Source organism: Bos mutus, chromosome 12 (assembly GCF_027580195.1).
Source record: "Bos mutus isolate GX-2022 chromosome 12, NWIPB_WYAK_1.1, whole genome shotgun sequence".
Taxonomy (NCBI): Eukaryota; Metazoa; Chordata; class Mammalia; order Artiodactyla; family Bovidae; genus Bos; species Bos mutus.
In genome coordinates this window covers 68,680,110-68,698,693 of record NC_091628.1, presented here as the reverse complement: position 1 = coordinate 68,698,693, position 18,584 = coordinate 68,680,110, and the positions used below count along the sequence as shown (strand labels likewise).

The window sequence follows — 18,584 nt, the reverse complement described above, 5'->3', positions numbered from 1 at the left end:
AGTGGGTAGCCATTTCTTTCTGCAGGGGATCTTCCTGACCTTCTGTGTTGCAGGCAGATTCTTAATGGTTTGAGCCACCAGAAGTGAAGTGAAGTGAAGTCGCTCATTTGTGTCCGACTCTTTGCGACCCCATGGACTGCAGCCTACCAGGCTCCTCCGTCCCTGGGATTCTCCAGGCAGGAATACTGGAGTGGGTTGCCATTTCCTTCTCCAGGAGATCTTCCCAACCCAGGGATCGAACCTGGGTCTCTCGTATTGCAGGCAGACGCTTTAACATCTGAGCCACCAGGGAAGTCCATAAAATACTCAACATGTCAAAATAAGGAGACTGCTTCTCATGTGTCATCACTGAAATCCAGTCTTAGTTATATCCTTGTGGCATCACAAGGGAAACCTTGCTGTTTGTTTCTTTGGGAAATAATCCCAAACTCACAGAAAAATTGCAAAAATGGTACAAAGAACACTTGTATACTCTCTACCCAAAATCATCTATTGTTAATATTTTCTCATTTGTTTTATCAGCTCTCTCTCTGTCTCTCCTCTCTTCCTCTTTCTCTGTCTTTATTTTTCTCTCTTATATATATATGAGAGCGACTATACATACATGAATATACTCATATATGCAATTTATACTACTTGAGAATACTATTTGAGACTATATGTGAGTGAGAATGTACACACATAAGTGTGTGTGTGCATGCTCATCCCTGTCTGACTCTTTGTCACCCCATGGACTGTAGCCCACGAGGCTCTTCTGTCCATGGGATTTCCCAGGCAAGAATACTGGAGTGGGTTGCCATTTCTTTCTCCAACACATGTTAGTACATATGTGTTACTATATGTAACTTACCTTGTTTGAGACTAAGTTGCACACTTGGTGGCCTTCACTCTTAATACTTCAGCGTGTATTTCCTAAGAGTAAGGATACGCTCTCATGCACCCCCAAGTACAGGTATCAACCTCACCAGATTTAACACTGACACAACACTTTTATCTAACCCACTGTCTATATTCTGACATGTCACCGACTCAGGAATATCCTTATAGCATTTTCTCCAAAAAGGATCCTGTATAAGGTCATGCTTTGTATTTCAGAGTCATGTGCCTCTGTCTTTTTTTAGCTTGGAACAATTCCTTTCTCTGTCTTTTTTATGACACTGGCCTTCTTACAGGCAATAATCCCTTAACAGGATCTGTTAAGGGCTCCTGAAAGAGGGTGAGTCCAGTGGAAAGAATGGACTTTAAATGCAACCATGTACACAAGTAACGTTCAAAGTACAGGGTAGAATTGAGGAAGGGCCAGTGTAGTCATCAACCCAGCATGGGGCTAGTTCTCCAAGACAGACCATCTCTAGACTGTTGTATCTTGGTTTTGCATTGAATGAAGACCTAAGACCCATTCAGCCAAATTGGTTATCCTGATTATTATGGGAGCTGTAAAAATGTAGGCATCCTGCCACATGATAACTAAGGAACTAGACAGGAGCGAGAAAGAGAGAGAAAGAGCATCTCTATCAATTATAATGTATGCTGGGACCATTCGGTGCCCCTTGAGGATAGTGGTTTTTCCTGTGGTCATGTATGGATGTGAGAGTTGGACTATAAAGAAAGCTGAGTGCCGAAGAATTGATGTTTTTGAACTGTGGTGTTGAAAGAGACTCTTGAGAGTCCCTTGGACTGCAAGGAGATCCAACCAGTCCATTCTAAAGGAGATCAGTCCTGGGTGTTCATTGGAAGGACTGATGAAGCTGAAACTCCAATACTTTGGCCAGCTGATGTGAAGAGCTGACTCATTTGAAAAGATCCTGATGCTGGGAAAGATTGAAGGCAGGAGGAGAAGGGGACGACAGAGGATGAGATGGTTGGATGGCATCACTGACTCAATGGACATGGGTTTGGGTGACTCCGGGAGTTGGTGATAGACAGGGAGGCCTGGCGTGCTGCAGTTCATGGGGTCGCAATGAGTCGGATACGACTGAGCGACTGAACTGAGAATAGTGCTGGGCTTCCCAGGTGGTGCTAGTGGTAAAGAACCTGCCTGCCAATGCAGGAGATGTAAGAGATGCAGGTTCAATCCCTGGGCCAGGAAGATGCCCTGGAGGAAGCCACGGCAACCTACTCCAGTATGTTTGCCTGGCGAATATCATGGATAGAGGAGCCTGATGGGCTATGGTCCATAGCGTTGCAAAGAGTCAGACATGACTGAAGTGACTTAGCACACACGCACAAGGACAGCACTGTGATTTCAGCAGAAAATACAGATGAGATCATCACAATGTTGCTGTCACCTCACTAGGAAATGCACACTCCTCTGGTCCCAGTAAACAGATTGAGGATCCCTCTGCTCTCATGTGAACTTCACATCTGTCTTCCTCTTCACTGTCCATCCTGAGACCATTTTGTACAAAAGAAAGAGACTATTTTCAGCACAGTTAAGATGCCCACATGCTGATTTACCAAGCAGAAAATGAGGAATAATAAAGAAAACATCTGCCATCACCTGGGCAGTTGATGTTGGCATAGTGTCTTGAATTTCTACCAGGGATCATGCCTCTTGATGAACATAGGACAGAGCTTCTGGGTGATATATGGTGAAGCCTTAGCAACAAACATTAGGAACATTCACATTTGCAAGGGTGAACAGGAACCGTGGGGGCGCTTACTATTCATGCATGGACTGTGGTTGTTTCTCTGTCTAGTAGGAAAGAAAGAAACAACTACAGGATCAAAGGGACCAAAGGGAGAGAGGTTGGATTCAGAGTCACCTACCAGACTGTGATTTGGAGGAAGACTCGCTGGCCTCTCTAAGCCTCACTTCCTTTATACTAAGGGGCTCTGATAACAAGTCATAATGAAATGAGCTAAGCATGCACGCTGCCTATCAGAGGTCTGGGCGACACAGTGGGTAAATGATGCGTGTTTGTTCCTGTCTAACGACAGGCTCCCGGAAGCAGAGCTTGAGACACAGATTGGATACACATGATGTATGGAGGAAAGGCTTTTAGGACGTGCAGAGAGGAAGATGCTCAGCAGGGTTGTGGTCTTGGTAGGGACAGAGTAAAGGGACAAAGTAGGTGATTAAATAGTTAATCCCACTAGGGGACTGTAAGCAAAGAAAAAGGTATGGGAGAATCCTGTTAAGTTAATGATCACTCAGGAAAGCAGGTTTGTTTAACCATAAAGCCAAGCAGGCTTGCTTAGCAACAAAACCATGCAACAGAAGTCTGAGACATGCACCCAAACAATAAAACAATGGGAGCCTGAGACCCACATCCTGTTCAGCAAGCTCAGTAAGTTAATGATTCCTAGGACACGCTTCTCTGGGCACTTTAAAAACAGAATATAAGGGAAAGGTGGCATTACACTGAAACCTGAGATGACATCATTTTTAGTATAAGTTACTGCCTTTTTGTATCCTGTGTCCTCCACTGTACCATGATAGTTCTGGTTTGACCATGTAGGATTAAGAAAACTCCGATGGCTCTGGTAAAGAATCTGCCTGCGATGCAGGAGACCTGGGTTCGATCCTTGGGTTGGGAAGATCCCTTGGAGAAGCCAGTAGCAACCCACTCCAGTATTCTTGCCTGGAGAATTCCATGAAAAAAGAAGCCTGGAGGGCTAAGGTCCATGGGGTCGCAAAAAGCTGGACACAACTGAGCAACTAACAAGTTCACTTTCTTTTCATGACAGTTCCAGCCTGACCATGTAGGAATAAGAAAACTCCACCCTACATGGAGGAGAAATGGATGGTGGAAGCATGGCGTCTACTCAAGAATGATGAAGAAGATCGGCTTATCCCCCTCCCCATTCTCCTTTGGTTATAAAACTATAGTCCATTAAGTTTTCAGGGCATGGCACCCTCTCGCCCACCCACTTGTAAGCCTCACAAGCATCTTATTCTAATAAATCAGTTCTTATCTACCACTGTGCCTCTTGTTGAATTTTTTTTGTGCTGAGGCATAAAGAATGAGAGATCCTTGAAGCCCCCTGCCCCACCCCCCCCACCCCCAGACATATTTCAGTGATTTTAGCCTCAGCTGAAGACTAGTTTGAGCTTCATCTGATGGGGAGCTCTGGAGCTCAGATTTGGTCCAAATTAAGATGAGAGATGCTGAAGCCTCAATACTTTGGCCACCTGATGCAAAGAGCAGACTCATTGGAAAAGACCCGATGCTGGGAAAGATCGAGGGCAGGAAGAGAAGGGGATGATAGAGGATAAGATGGTTGGATGGCATCACCAACTCAATGGACATGAATCTGAGCAAACTCTGGGAGATGGTAAAGGGCAGAGAAACCTGGCCTGCTGCAGTCCATGGGGTCATGAAGAGTTGGACAGGGCTTAGGGACTGAACAACAACAACAAGATGAGAAAGTGGGTCAGACACTTGATCCTGTCTTAGCCCCTGGCCGTGGAACAAGGGTAAGTACCTCTCCCAGTCAGAATGGCTGCCACAGGGTTCCTCTGAAGAAGGGGCATTTGTGAACAGGGCTTTCTCAGAGAGCAGGAGGATGGGGATGGGTGCACTGGCTGCTGAAGGGGTCTGGGTGAGACCCCACAGCACCCACCAGCGTTCTCTTATCCCTTCTCATCTGAACAAGGGAAACTTTAGCACACAGCCCTTGAGTCTCTGTAACTGAAATGGCTTCATTGTTATCATTTTTATACTTTGGTTGAAAGAAGCAGCCACTCACATCACAGAACTCTCTGAGGCATGCTGGGCTAATTGATTCCACGGAGACAGTCTTTTATTATATTAAAGCTCCTCTGGTGCCCAGAACAGATGATACCAGCCAGGAGGAGAGGGGCCCATGCCTGTGGTCAAGCTTCAGATGATTCCAGTGACCCTGGACTGCTCTGATTCACCCCAGTCTCCAGGAAGAGGTGCAGAACCGGCAAGGGCTGGGGCATTCAAGGTCGCCGTCAATTACATCACTGCCCTGCTTCCCTCCCCAGCATCCTCAGTGCCCGGCCATGCCTGCTGCACATTCCCCTTTCTAGGTCACTGAGTCATGGAGTCACTTCGGATCGTCATCCTTTTCTCTGAGACCTTGGCAGGGGGATGGAGCAGGGCAGGAAGGTGTGAGCAGTCGCGGCTGGGTGAGTGGAGAACTAATTTGCATTTATTTCTCACCCTGTTAACTGGCCTATCATTTCACTACTCACACAGTCTGGGGGCTCAGTGTGAGTCTAACAGTTATTTAGCTCATCAAAGGTAGTATGCCCGTAAAATTGCAGAGACACTGGGCAAGGCTGGGCCTGGGAACTCACAGATAACTTTTATATTCTGTATTACAAGGTAAGGCACAAATAAGTTAACTATATTTTTTTCTCCAAAAGATATATATATGTAATTTATTATTATGTATTATGTATTATATATTATGTATTATAGCATTTTATATATACATACATATGCATACACACACACACACACATATATATGTCTATATTTTTCAATAAAGTTTTTTAATCTAATTTTTGGTCTTTCTCTCCTTACTGGACTATAGCTTCATTTGGCCTATTTTGTTCACTCTTGTAACCCCAGCACCTTGAATAATGGGTGTTTCAGAACCCACAGTGGACCTCCAATAATTATTTGTTGCATATATAAATCCACATTAAAATCAATTCTTAGATTTGAATCAGTCTAAAAAATGTAAGGATGATACTAAGGTCCTCTATTTTAAAAGCAGACTTGTGTAAATAATTAACATTACTTTTTAAAGGAGTACCTTTCTGGCAGAGGTGCCGGTGAAGTTCATAAATGCTTAATCTATGCTGAAAAAAATTTGAGTTATGTGGCCTTCTACCTTCTGACTCATCATTCCGTTTTCTGTTTCTTAGCCCTACCATAAATTTGAATCGGTAATTCCTGCCTTGATCAATTTGATGTGTAAGGAGGGGGGCCCATCAAGTTTGGAAACAGAAATGCTAAGTTAAAATTCCAATTATGCAGATGATTCACTGCGTGAGACATGCCTGCCTCAGTTTCTAGTGTGTTCATTCTGCCCCAAGCCTCTCTTTCAGGGAAGGTACATATGTTGCCTAAAGCAGAGAGACGAGAAACCTGCCTCCTGTATTTTGTTTTCTCTTCTTCTATGGAGTTCTTATGAAGTAGCAGGAGATGGACTCCTGAATCTTCCAAGACTATTGTTCTAAATTATTTTTAATCAGCACATTTAAAAATGACCAGTGAGAACTGGCAAAATAAAAGTCTAGATAAAACAAGATAACAAAGGTGAAAAGCAGATCTTATATTTTCCATTTATGATTTTTGCTTAAAATTGTGGCAATCATTATTATTGATTAAAACATTATAATGGGTGAAAGAAGAAGGCATTTAAGCAAAGTCTAGCTCCTGTCTAAGGGTCTTGGGAAAACCGATAAACCCAGCACATTTTCCAGCCATCTTCCCCTCTGATAAAACATGTGGTGGTGGAGTTCACTCCAGTTTTAAAACAGAAGCATATACATGTGTGTATGTATAACTGAATCACCTTGCTGTGCATCTGAAGCATTGTAGGTCAACTATACTTTAATAAAACATATATATTAAGAAAAAAAGCAGGGACGTAAGACTTTCTGTTTACAGAGGCAAAGCTGGTCACCTGCACACCTAGACAAGTGCACAGAACCAAGTGTAGGTGTCTGCGGCCCCAGCAAAAGCTCTGCATCTGCAGCCGCCTGGCCTTGACCCTCCCAAGGACAACAGGCCAGCTCTCGGACCAAACTCAGCTCACCAAGCCTTTCTGCAAATCAGCCTGTGCCTGTGTAAAACAACTGCAGTATCATGAGCTTCTGCCTTTTTCTGGACATCAAGTCCCCCTGCCATATCCCAGTTTCCACGATGGGAGCCTGTCAGGTTTCTCTGGGCCTCACCCCCTTCCTTGTCCCCACACCACCCAAGCACATACCTTGCCAGTTCCCTTTGGGGGCGGAGGCACTAACTATTGGGTCTCCACTGCCTGGCTCGGTGATCTCGTAGCTTGCATTTGTCCTGAGGTCACTTTTACAGAGCATGATGGGGCAGGGGTGGGGGGAGTAAGCCATGCAACCTCTCTGAGCCTCAGTTTCCATACCAGGAAAGCGAGGATAATCTTACTTATTCCTTGGAGCTGCTGTACAGAGTCAATGGAACAATGCATGTAAAATCTGGTGCCAGAAACTTAGCAGGTGCTCAGTGAGAGCTAGTGGCAGCTAGTTTACGTACCCAACCACTTCAAAAAAAAGAGCAGATGCACTCTAACAGTCACATCACTTTTATGAGGTCTCCTAAATTGTAACTGAATTAAAGTTACAAAAGCCAGGTGGCACAGCGCAAAGACTGGAAGTTCAGAGGCAGATATATTTGATCCTGGAGTCACCAGTAAGCATCAATGAGACCTTAACCACATCACTTACCCCCCTGTCTTCATCTTTGGACAAGAGGTTACGTTACATAATGCCTCAAGTCCTTTAGCTCTAAATTTTTGATTCTTTATGAAAAATAAATTCTTCATATAGTAACAAGCATTACCTTCAATAAGTCCCCCACCCCAATGGTGAGCATAATAATCAGGGTTTTAGGGCTCCTCTCTTGCATGTTGGGAAGAGCGTTGTGGGTCCCTGGTGTAAGAGGACATTTGACAAATGAGTCCAAGGGATCTGTAATACAGTGGATCTCAAAGTGTGGTTTCCAGATCAGCCGCATCTGTTGGGTTCGCCAAAAAGTTCATTCAGGTTTTTTCCATAATATCTTACTGGAAAATCGGAACGAACTTCTAGCCAACCCCATACATCATCTGGGAAATACTATGAATGTCAGATCTCAGGTCCTGTCTCAGACTTACTGAAGGAGAAACTCTGGGGATAGGCTTGGCCATCAGTGTTTCCACAAGCTTTCTGGTGGATTCTGATGTTCCAGAGGTGAAAACCATGGTGCTAATCTGTGAAAGCACTGAATCTCTCTCTCTCTCACACACACACGGAAAACCTTCACTCTGAATTAAGAAGATAGATATCGTAGAGGAAGGACATTTATCCTACCTTATGGACTTGTCCCCACTAATTTCTAGATGTTTTTAAAAAGAACTCAGAATTGCCTATTGACCAACTTCACTTCCAGTAGATTATTCCATTTTGAAAAAGAAATGTATGCCCACTAGAAAATTAAGCAAATTGCGAAGGACAAGTAAACATTGATTGCTAAGGGAGAAGGAGGCCACTTATCGTATTATCTCTTTTGTGAAGTCACTCCCTCTGCTCTCGGCTCACTCTAGACATCTCACATTTTAATACAGTGAGGATGCCTCCAAACAGTGGTTTAATTCATTGATTTTTCTTGCTATTTTCATTATCTACTTAAGGACACACTACATTTATTGAGGCTTCAAAGACTGCATTTGGAGGATCGCGTTGCCGTTATGTGAAGGAGGGTATCAAAAATAATACAAATGGACACCACTAAACAGCCTCTTTAGCAGTGCAGAAGAGCAGGCTCCCAACAGGTGGTGAAACCTCAAACCAAAGAGCATAGGTCTTAAGGAGTTAGTGCTCACACATAATTAGCACCAGAGGAACCGAGGAACCAACAACTATTTACAATGCCAGTTATGGGACTGGTCTAGGTATAACCCCCATCCCCCAAATCTCCCAGTAATACCTCTGAGCTTTATCACCCACCTCACACTATGCATGCTCCCTTACCTGCCTCCTGTCAGAGTCCCACCCTCTAATCAGCCTCCAGTGGCCTCCAGCCTCCACATCCTTCTCCCCATGTGGCCTTACTAAATCCTGCACAACAGTGGTTCTTGTGACACCTCATCATGGCACTCGGTTTACATCCCAGCCTTCCCTGTTGGGATGCTGAGCACCTTGGGATCAGGTAGTATTTTTTTTTTTTTTTGGTGGGGTGGGGATGTGGGAGATTGGAGGTGAATGGAAATCCCAATAGCAGCATGATAGGTTCTTATGTCTATTGAGTGAAATGATTGTATTTTCTGGTCATGTCTTCCTTTTTATTTTAAGTGTTTTCTTCAAAAATTGAAGTATAGTTGATTTATGATGTTTCAGGTATACAGCAAAGTGATTCAGATATCCCTGGTGGTTCAGACAGTAAAGAATCTGCCTGCAATGCAGGAGACCCGGGTTTGATCCCTGTGTCAGGAAGATCCCCTGGAGAAGGGAATGGCAACCCACTCCAGTATTCTTGCCTGGAGAATTCCATGGACAAAGGAGCTTGGTGGGCTACAGTCTATGGGGCCACAAAGAGTCGGACATGACTAACTCTTTCACTTTCTCAGATATACACACAGAAACACACATTCTTTTTCTGATTCTTTTTCATTAGAGCTTATTACAAGATATTGATTAAAGCTCCTTGTAACTTTTGGGGGGGGGCAGATATTTTACCCCCCAAATAGTGGCCTTGTTAGGAGGTTTTCAAAAAAGATAGAGAAAAAAGAGAATTTCCTAGTGCTATTCCTCTCCAAGAAAAAAAATTGTAGTCAAAAGCAAAATTTTTCTCCTGTTGTGCTTTCTCAGCTATCTACAGAACTAGTAATTTTTAGAGGAAGCCTGTCAGAAAGCTTGGGGACAGAAATTAAATTAGTTTTCTTTTTCATTTTGACAAATGGGTTGTAATTGGAGTTCATTTCACTTCTATTGTTTTTTTTTTTTTTTTTTTTTTAAACCTTTTGGAAGTCTATCAGAGATCAGCACCTTCCAGGGAAAAACATGAACTGGGGCGGGGGGGGGCGGCGGGGAGAACAACTCTCCACATATACAAACAGTGCTGGAGAATCACTGCAGGAGCACGGAGCAGGTGGTCAGGAAGACCTGTGAGTCAGGACAGTGAGGGAGTTTTCACTCCTCCTACTCAGGACATGTGTGACCATGACTCAGCCTGGTGTCCTTTGGATTTTTCCTTTCCCATCCAGCTTCACTCTCTCAAAATAAATGCCAGTAGAATACCCAAGAAGACCATGATGGTGGGAGAAGGGAGGAGCGTTATGAGGAACATTTCCACTGCGTGGGAGATGGTTTGGAAAATGTAAATGATAGAAGCCAGGCTGGCTTTAGAACCAACTTCTCTGAGCTCAAGAACAAAGACAGGCAGGACAGTGGAGAGCCTGGGTCACTGCCAAGGAAAAGCTGCCATCAGAACAAGGTGGTCAGAGCTAGAGTCTGGGAAATGGAGGGGTTGGTGGGATGAATTGGGAGGTTGGAACTGACATATATACACTATTGAAACTATAAATAAAATAACTATATATAAAGATAACTAATGAGAACCTACTGTATAGAACTCTACCCAGTGACCTAAATGGGAAGGAAATGCAAACAAGAGGGGATATATGTGTACATATAGCTGATTTCACTTTGCTGTACAATAGAAACCAACACAGCACTGTAAAGCAACTATACTCCAACAAAAGTAAAAAAAAACAAAACAGATAAGTATTGGCTAGATCAAGGAAGCATTTTTTCTGCAGTCGGCTTCAAGAAGAAGAAAGGGGAAAGTGAGCCGCAACTAGAAGCGGGATTGAGTTCAGCCAAGTTTTTTTGCAGATTGAATATTGCTTAGCTGAAATCCAGCTGGCACCCTGCGTGTGGGTACCTCTCAGCAAGGCAGGGGAACTCATTCTTTCCAACCATCTAGATCCATCATCCCATCTGCGCCCACCTATCCTGGCTGCACACACCAAACGCCAAGTCTGGCTGCACTGGAACAAGAGAGTAAATATAAATAGTGGGACTCTGCGAACTGCTGCTCAGAGATGCTGGGGAGGAAACCAAACCCCGTTTTTATCTTAAAAGAGGATTGTGGGTGTAGTGGGTTTTTGAAGAAAAGAGCAATTACTTTAATGATCTGAATTTTCATTGTGGAAAAAGTGCATCCTATTAAAGGAAATGTAGACAGATTTCAGTATTCAGAGGAAGAAAGAAAAACAAAGCCCACTGTCCCATGTGTCAAATACTAATCGAGTATATTTTAGAGTATTTCCTTTTGGTCTTTTTGTACACATAGACATTGAAAGCTCTTGTTGAAATCATTGTTTGACATTATGCATACTCGTTTCTCATGATATGCACACAATTTATAAAATTACATCACTTTTCATCGAATGAATTCATCATAATGTATGTCTCATATTGTTGAATGATAATGAGAGATATGAAGAAAAGGTAAAATACCTAAAAACTTGGAAAGAGAATGATACAAGCCTTTGAAAGAACTTTAAACTAACTAAGGAGACCTGGAGAAGTGAACCTAAAAAGAAGCATATGGAATTCTGGACAGGCAGAAAATAAAAGTATTTTTAAAGTTAAGAAGAAATATTTATTCAGAGGAAGAGGATAATAATTAAGGCGTCTTTCTAGTTGGTTATGTGATTTATTTTATTATTGTTATTGCTGCCATAAAGATTATCTTATTTAAAATTCTTGTGAATTTATGGTTATTTTATAGAGTAGATTGAAAGAGTTGAAATTACTGTGTTAAAACATGGACATAGTATCAATATTTTTTCTTGCTTTGCACAAGTCTCATACTCATGTGTGGTCCAAACAATATGTGCAATTGTGCCTATTTTATTGTCATTTTGTCATCAGGCCACCAAGCCTATTACTTATTTAAAGACTCTTTGCTAATTGAAAGGGTAACAATTGATCCCTTCAGCTTTCTTTTCTTCCTACACTGGGTAGGTTTAACACTTTTAGTGTTTGCTAATTAACTTCCATTCTTTCTTTGACAATTATTGGTTTAAATCCACTAAAAAAAATGGCATTAAAGTGTTCATTTTTTGAAAATCAATATAGAGAAGCTCTTTCTATAACTGATGCATCCTGCTTTTCAAAGTCGTATTTGCTGCAAATATTCTCCCCAGTGTCTGTATCTTGGTAGTTGATACACAGAAAGTGAAAGTGAAAGTGAAAGTGATTCAGTCGTGTTCGACTCTCTACAACCCCATGGACCATACAGTTCATAGAAATCTCCAGGCCAGAATACTGGAGTGGGTACCCTTTCCCTTCTCCAGGCGATCTTCCCAACACAGGAATCAAACCCAGGTCTCCTGCATTGAAGGCAGATTCTTTACCTGCTGAGCCACCAGGGAAGTCCAAAAATACTGCAGTCGGTAGCCTATCCCTTCTCTAGTAGATCTTCCCAATCCAGGAATCGAGCCCAGGTCTCCTGCCTTGCAGGCAGATTCTTTACCAACTGAGCTATCAGGCAAGCCCATGATACAGGGAAGTTTTACCTTTTTCTTTCGTCAATCCTATTTTACAGTTTAGAAAGAAGCAATTTGGGTCATTTCAGTCACTTTTCTGAAGATGTTGACCTAAACAATTTACACTGTGTTCCCTCACATATTGAAATTTGGGAAGGAATGAATCATTCATCATGTCACACGAGGGTCATGACCAGACATTAGCCATTTAGCTGATTGAGCTGAATAGGACACTGAATTGATAACTTCTTCCTAAAGGCAAATCTGTATGGGTTTCTAATTCTAAAAATAGGACAACTCTAACCTTGCATATGAAAATAACCTGGTCCATTCTTGTGTTTCCCTTTTAAAAACCAGTTTGGAAACATCTGTCACTGGTAGTTTGCAGTGCTTTAGGAGCACTTTTATGGATGCACAGCATCATATGAAGGAGTTCTGCAGAGTCGTAGATATTCCACTTTCTTGGTTACTTATGTTACCGGGATTCTGATTACATTAAGTATTCTTTCTTTCACCCGGAGAAGCATACATCTGCTTCTGCTGACATCTGTTCTCCTTTGTGGGTTCTGAGGAAACATTTATTTCTTTTTTTTTTTGCTTTTCTTCCTGTTTTAGCAATGTCTGCTTCTCATCTTAATAAATCACCTTTGTTTGGCAATAACTTAATAGAGGGAGAATGCATAGCTAAAGAGGGAATGTGTAGCACAGAATACTGAATTCTGGACAAGATTCTTGGCTTGATGCATGGTGTCTTCCAGACAGAACAGAACTAGCTTCATGGTGTCCTGGTTTCCTTTTTAAAGTGTGTGAGTTGCTCAGTCGTGTCTAACTCTTTGCAACCCCCTGGACTGTAGCCTGCCAGCCTCCTCTGTCCGTGGGATTCTCCAGGCAAGAATACTGGAGTGGGTTGCCATTCCCTTCTCCAAGGGATCTTCTTGACCCAGGGACTGAACCCGGGTCTCCCACATTGCAGGTAGATTCTGTACCATCTGAGCCCTTAGGAAAGCCCTCCTTTTTTAAAGGAAGGTTGTAAGTTACAATATCCAGGTCATTAGTTTCCACCATGTTCCACACAGGGGAACAGGAATGGTAGATGAGTTAGGCGGGGTTCTACTGTACCGGAATAGTCCCTAACATTGGTCCTGCTACATCTCTGAGTCCCTTTTACTTCCCTCCTTGAAAGTTATATTTCTGAAGTCTGTGCTCTGTCTCCCTTCCAGGGGCACAGAAGACCACCATAACATCAGGAGAGGAAGTGAGGCAAGAGGTTCTAATTCCATGTCCTTAAGACAGAATTGACCTTTCTCTTCCACAGGCTCCTGAACCCCCAAGATGCTGCTCACATATCTGAATTGATTCAACAACCATTCAGAGCTGATTCAGCTGATAAACTGAAAGGGTCTTATTGAGGAAAAAAATCAATCATGAGAGCAATTGCCTAAAACTGCTTTAAGAATGCAACCTTGATTGGAACAAGATATTTACGATACATGTAAAGGACTTATATTCAGGATATATAAAGAACTCCTGCAAACCAACAATAAAAGGCATAGCCCATCTGAAAAAATAGGCATGAGAACTGAGCAGGCAAGTCACAAAAGGGAGTATCCAAATGGGCGACAAACGTAAAAGAAGGTGCTCAGTGTTATAGCTCATCAAACAAATGCACATTGAAACCAGAAAGCGAGTTCACCAGATGATTAACAGGGTGATGAAGACCGACAATACCAAGCACTGGCAAGCAAGTGGATCACCTAGCACTCTCGTACATCACAGGAGAGAGCGGAAATTGTTACAGTCTCTTTGGGGAACTGTTGGGCAGTATTTTTTTTTTTTTTTAAAGCTAATTACCACATGAACTGTATGATCCAATGATTCCACTCTAAGATATCCAAGAGAAATGAGTACATATTTTACCAAAGACAGGAAATAATCCAAATGTTTATTAAGAGGAAAAAAGATACAGAAATAGTGGGATATTTATAAAACAGAACATTACGGAGCAGGAATCAGCAAATATGGCCCATGGACCAAATCCTAGTAAACAACCTTTGTCGGAACCCAGTTACACTCATTTACATATAGTCTATGGCTGCTTTTGTGCTAAAAGGTACAGTTGAGTAGTTAAGACAGAGACCACAGTGCCCACAAAACATTTTTTTAAAACTACCTGCCCCCTGTAGAAAAAGCTTGCCAACCCTCGCTATCAACAACAATTGGAAATAGACCACAGGTACAGACAAGAACATGGGATGAATCTTACAGATACTATGTTGAATGGAAGAAGCTAAACACATTGCTATAGAATTGCATTTATGTAAAGTTCCAGAATAAGCAAGACTAACTGATGGTTTTAGAAGTTCAACTAATAAGTAATATTTGCGGAATACACACAGAGGGAAGCTACGGGGAGCTTTCAGGAGCCCTGAAAATGTTCTGTATCTTGATCTTAGAGCCGAAGAATTGATGCTTTTGAACTGTGGTGTTGGAGAAGACTCTTGAGAGTCCCTTGGACTGCAAGGAGATCCAACCAGTCCATTCTGAAGGAGATCAGCCCTGGGATTTCTTTGGAAGGAATGATGCTAAAGCTGAAACTCCAGTACTTTGGCCACCTCATGCGAAGAGTTGACTCATTGGAAAAGACTTTGATGCTGGGAGGGATTGGGGGCAGGAGGAGAAGGGGACGACAGAGGATGAGATGGCTGGATGGCATCACTGACTCGATGGACGTGAGTCTCAGTGAACTCCCAGAGTTGGTAATGGACAGGGAGGCCTGGCATGCTGCGATTCATGGGGTCGCAAAGAGTTGGACACGACTGAGCGACTGATCTGATCTGATACATACAGGAAGGTTTTTTTTCATGCATAAAAGCTAATCGAGCTGTACACATTTTACCTTTTTAATAGATCTATTACAAATAAAGAATGGATTCATGAATTTGCTTTCTCTTAAAGGGGTAGATTAGCTAAAACTCTCCATATACAGTTGCAGTTTAAAGGAAGAAACTTGTCTTCTTCTGTGACTACAAGAGAAATTGAAACCTTGGGATTTTGTTTTAATTGAGGTGTAATTGACATAAAACATGATATTAGTTTCAGGTGTTAACAATGACTTTATATTTGTATATATATTACAAATGATTGCTGTATAACATATAGTTATACATTTCTTTTTCTTATGATGAGAACTTTTAAGATTTACTTCTTAGCAACTTTCAAATATGCAATAAAGTATTAATAACTATAGTCACTGTGCTGTACGTGAAACTTCATCTTTATTAACTAAAAATGAGGCTGGCCAAATTTACTTCACATCCAATTTATAAAGATATTATAATACATGATTTGAGAGCAAGAGCTTTTGCTCAACAGCATGTCATCTGCAAAAGAATGTCTTTATTTTTTCTTAAAGGCTTTTCTTTCTTCTTCACGTTTTTATTTTTTCTTAAAGGCTTTTCTTTCTTCTTCACCAAACTTCTGCTTTGCCACACTATGTGCTCTATGCATTTCTACTTCTAACAAGGCTTTACCAATTTTGTACTTCCTTGTTCACCTACATCTGTCTCTTTTTTCCTAGTATATTTATAGTAAATTGCTTGCACAACCCTTGGGTCTACATTAATTTATCTTTGAATGTTTTTCATTTCCCCTTTGTGTCCTTTAACTCCATTGATTTACCCTATTTGATATTTCTTCATTATTCTAAAATTCACTTGGCTGCTGTTCAACACTCTTATTTTTTCCCCTTTTGGTTGTCCCTGTGTCCTAATTACCAATCTAACTAGGTTATTAGAACTCTTGCACAGAGGTTTCCCACCCCCCACCCCCCCCAAACCATACATTAGACTCATATCATATGGATCACTCAAGCTTAGTTAAAGATTGATTTCTTTCCAGCTTCCTCTTTTACATAGCACATAATTTAGTAATATTGTGCCCCGTCTGCAAACCTACAGTAGTGCATGACTTATTCATTTTGTGTCATTTATTTCCAGAGAACTAAAATCATGTGAAACCAGTAACCTTTTCTATTACCATAAATGAAAAGCAGTAAGATGATATCAATCAAGTAGACTACTGCAGTAGTTGATAATCAACAGGATAATAAGAGATTAAGGTTTTTCCCTTTAAAGCATTCCTGAGCACTCTGCAATTATATTCCCACCAATCTTCATAACATTGATGCAATAAATGAAAAATCACTAAGTGTTTATTATAGACAGAAGAATGGAAAAGCACAGTGTACATGAGTTAACTGTGGTTTCTTCCACTTGCCACCAACTTGGCATATAAGAATCAGGACACCGAACATTAGAAGTAGGATATTTGATCATCAGGATCAAATGAGATGTTTTATCTTAGTTCAGATAGAGTAGAACAGATGAAATCTGATGATATTTTCAGAGCCCCAGCTTGAAATGGTTGGGGCTAACACATGTGAACTTGGGTACTCACTGAAACCTCAAATATTGATATTTCTAAAACTGGAGAATTACTACCTCTCCTTTACACCACAAGGGCTTGGGATGAAGCAGCTCAAAACACCCTTGTGAAGAGTCCTCTTGGGATTAGTTTTATCATAAACTGAAACATTTTAGAGTTTGAAGGAATCTTTGAAGTCATTAATCTAACCACTACACTCATATTGTACTTGAATTACCTGCACAAGATCCTCAATTACTTCTTAGACCACCACCTCCATCTCTATACATTCTAACCACAAAACGTTCTTCTCCTTGGTCTGAATTCTACCAAAGAGCTGCACTTAACATAGAATTCCTTAGACATTTTGAACACAGCTTTTGTACACTCCTGAATCTTCTCTTTTCTGGGTCAATTTTTTTGTGCCATCTTCTTATAACATGGCTTCAGGTCCCCACTCAAACTTGGTTACTCTGTATTCCATGAGCTTCACTTGAGTCTCATCCTTTAAATATGTGGACACACCAATAGAGTGACCTTCCAACTGCAGATTACCAAAATTGAACCAGCCAAAATTGAGTCAGCTATTTCAAAAGTTGATAACATCCCAGAATTTGTTTTTTTGATCAACATGGCTCATTGTTGGTTAATCATGCCTTACTCTTCTTCCTAACGACTGCTCAGCACTCATGGGTGCTCCTTATAGATACATTCAAGCTGACAGCTGCTATCAGATCCCTGCCCAGGAAAAGTCACTGGTGATGGCTATCCAAACTTGATCCAACCTAATCCTTTTTGCTTGGATATGTCATGAGTTGTGCCCTCATTAAGATCTCTGTATGTGTATATGTATATGTATATGTGTGTGTGTGTGTGTGTGTGTGTGTGTGTGTGTATACACACAGTCATATCCATGGATTTATTTTACACTGTTAAGAGGCCTGGAAATGCATGTAATTTGGTCATTTATGTAAAAAGTGAACAAATGACCTCGTTTGTTCAGTCCCTAAATTGGAGACTCTAGTTAGAGCTGGGCTTGCCGAACTTTTACTGTAAAGATTCAGAGAGTAATTTTTCTCAGTTTTGTGGGCCACATGGTCTTTATTGCAATGACTAAACTCTGCTGTTGAAGTGTGAAGGCAGCCATAGACAACATGCAAATGAATAAGCATGGCTGTGTTTCAATAAAACTTTATTTAAAAAAAACAAGCAGTGGGCAGGATTTGGCATGTGGGCCAATTTCCTGATCTGTGCCTTTGAGTATCTGAAAGTATTTCGCAACGATAACGTTGCATGAAAATGGCATATTCTTAAAAAGATTTTAAAGATAAAGGAATTGGGTAACACAGAGAATATGATCATTGGTGAGATGAATTAATATGTGCTATGGAGGTAATCTCCCTACTCATCTCTCAATGCAACAAATGGACTCTCTGAGATAGCCATCTTTATTTGGGAAAAAGATTTCAGTAACAGCTCACTCCTTCCATTTGTCTTCTGGTGGCTAGCTTCATCACGTAAATTTGATTATAAAGATCCCATAAAACTCAAGTCTAACAAAAATCTTTATTATCATTACCCTTTGTGCTCCAGGGCAGCTTGAAGCTGAGATGAGCATGTGTGTGCAGTTTGGGGGGGTGTAGAAGCAATGGCTCAGTCTTTCCAAACCATTCACCTAATTGACCCAGCCTCCTAGATTGCAAAACAAACCAAGAGTGTCCATTGAAGTCACATTTTTACCACTGACAAAATCACTTATGGACTTTGCTCGCATGTGGTGGATAAATACCCTTTCCATGGGGAGTTTCTGCCATAGGACTTGGCAGTCTCATGGTTTTTGCTGTTTGGGCTGATGTAGGGGTTTCTTCCCCTCAGACCTCTGTCATTTTAAGATCAAGAAGCACATGGATGATCATCAAAGCACGTGGATGTACTTTTCATGCTAATCTGTA

The 18,584-nt window shown here is 41.5% G+C and overlaps 1 protein-coding gene across 1 annotated transcript in view; it reads right to left on the bottom strand.

The window, feature by feature from the left end:
• GPC6 (glypican 6) overlaps nucleotides 1–18,584 on the bottom strand; it is a 1,236,352-nt gene that overhangs the window by 219,442 nt on the left and 998,326 nt on the right. The gene's annotated exons all lie outside the window — the stretch shown is intronic.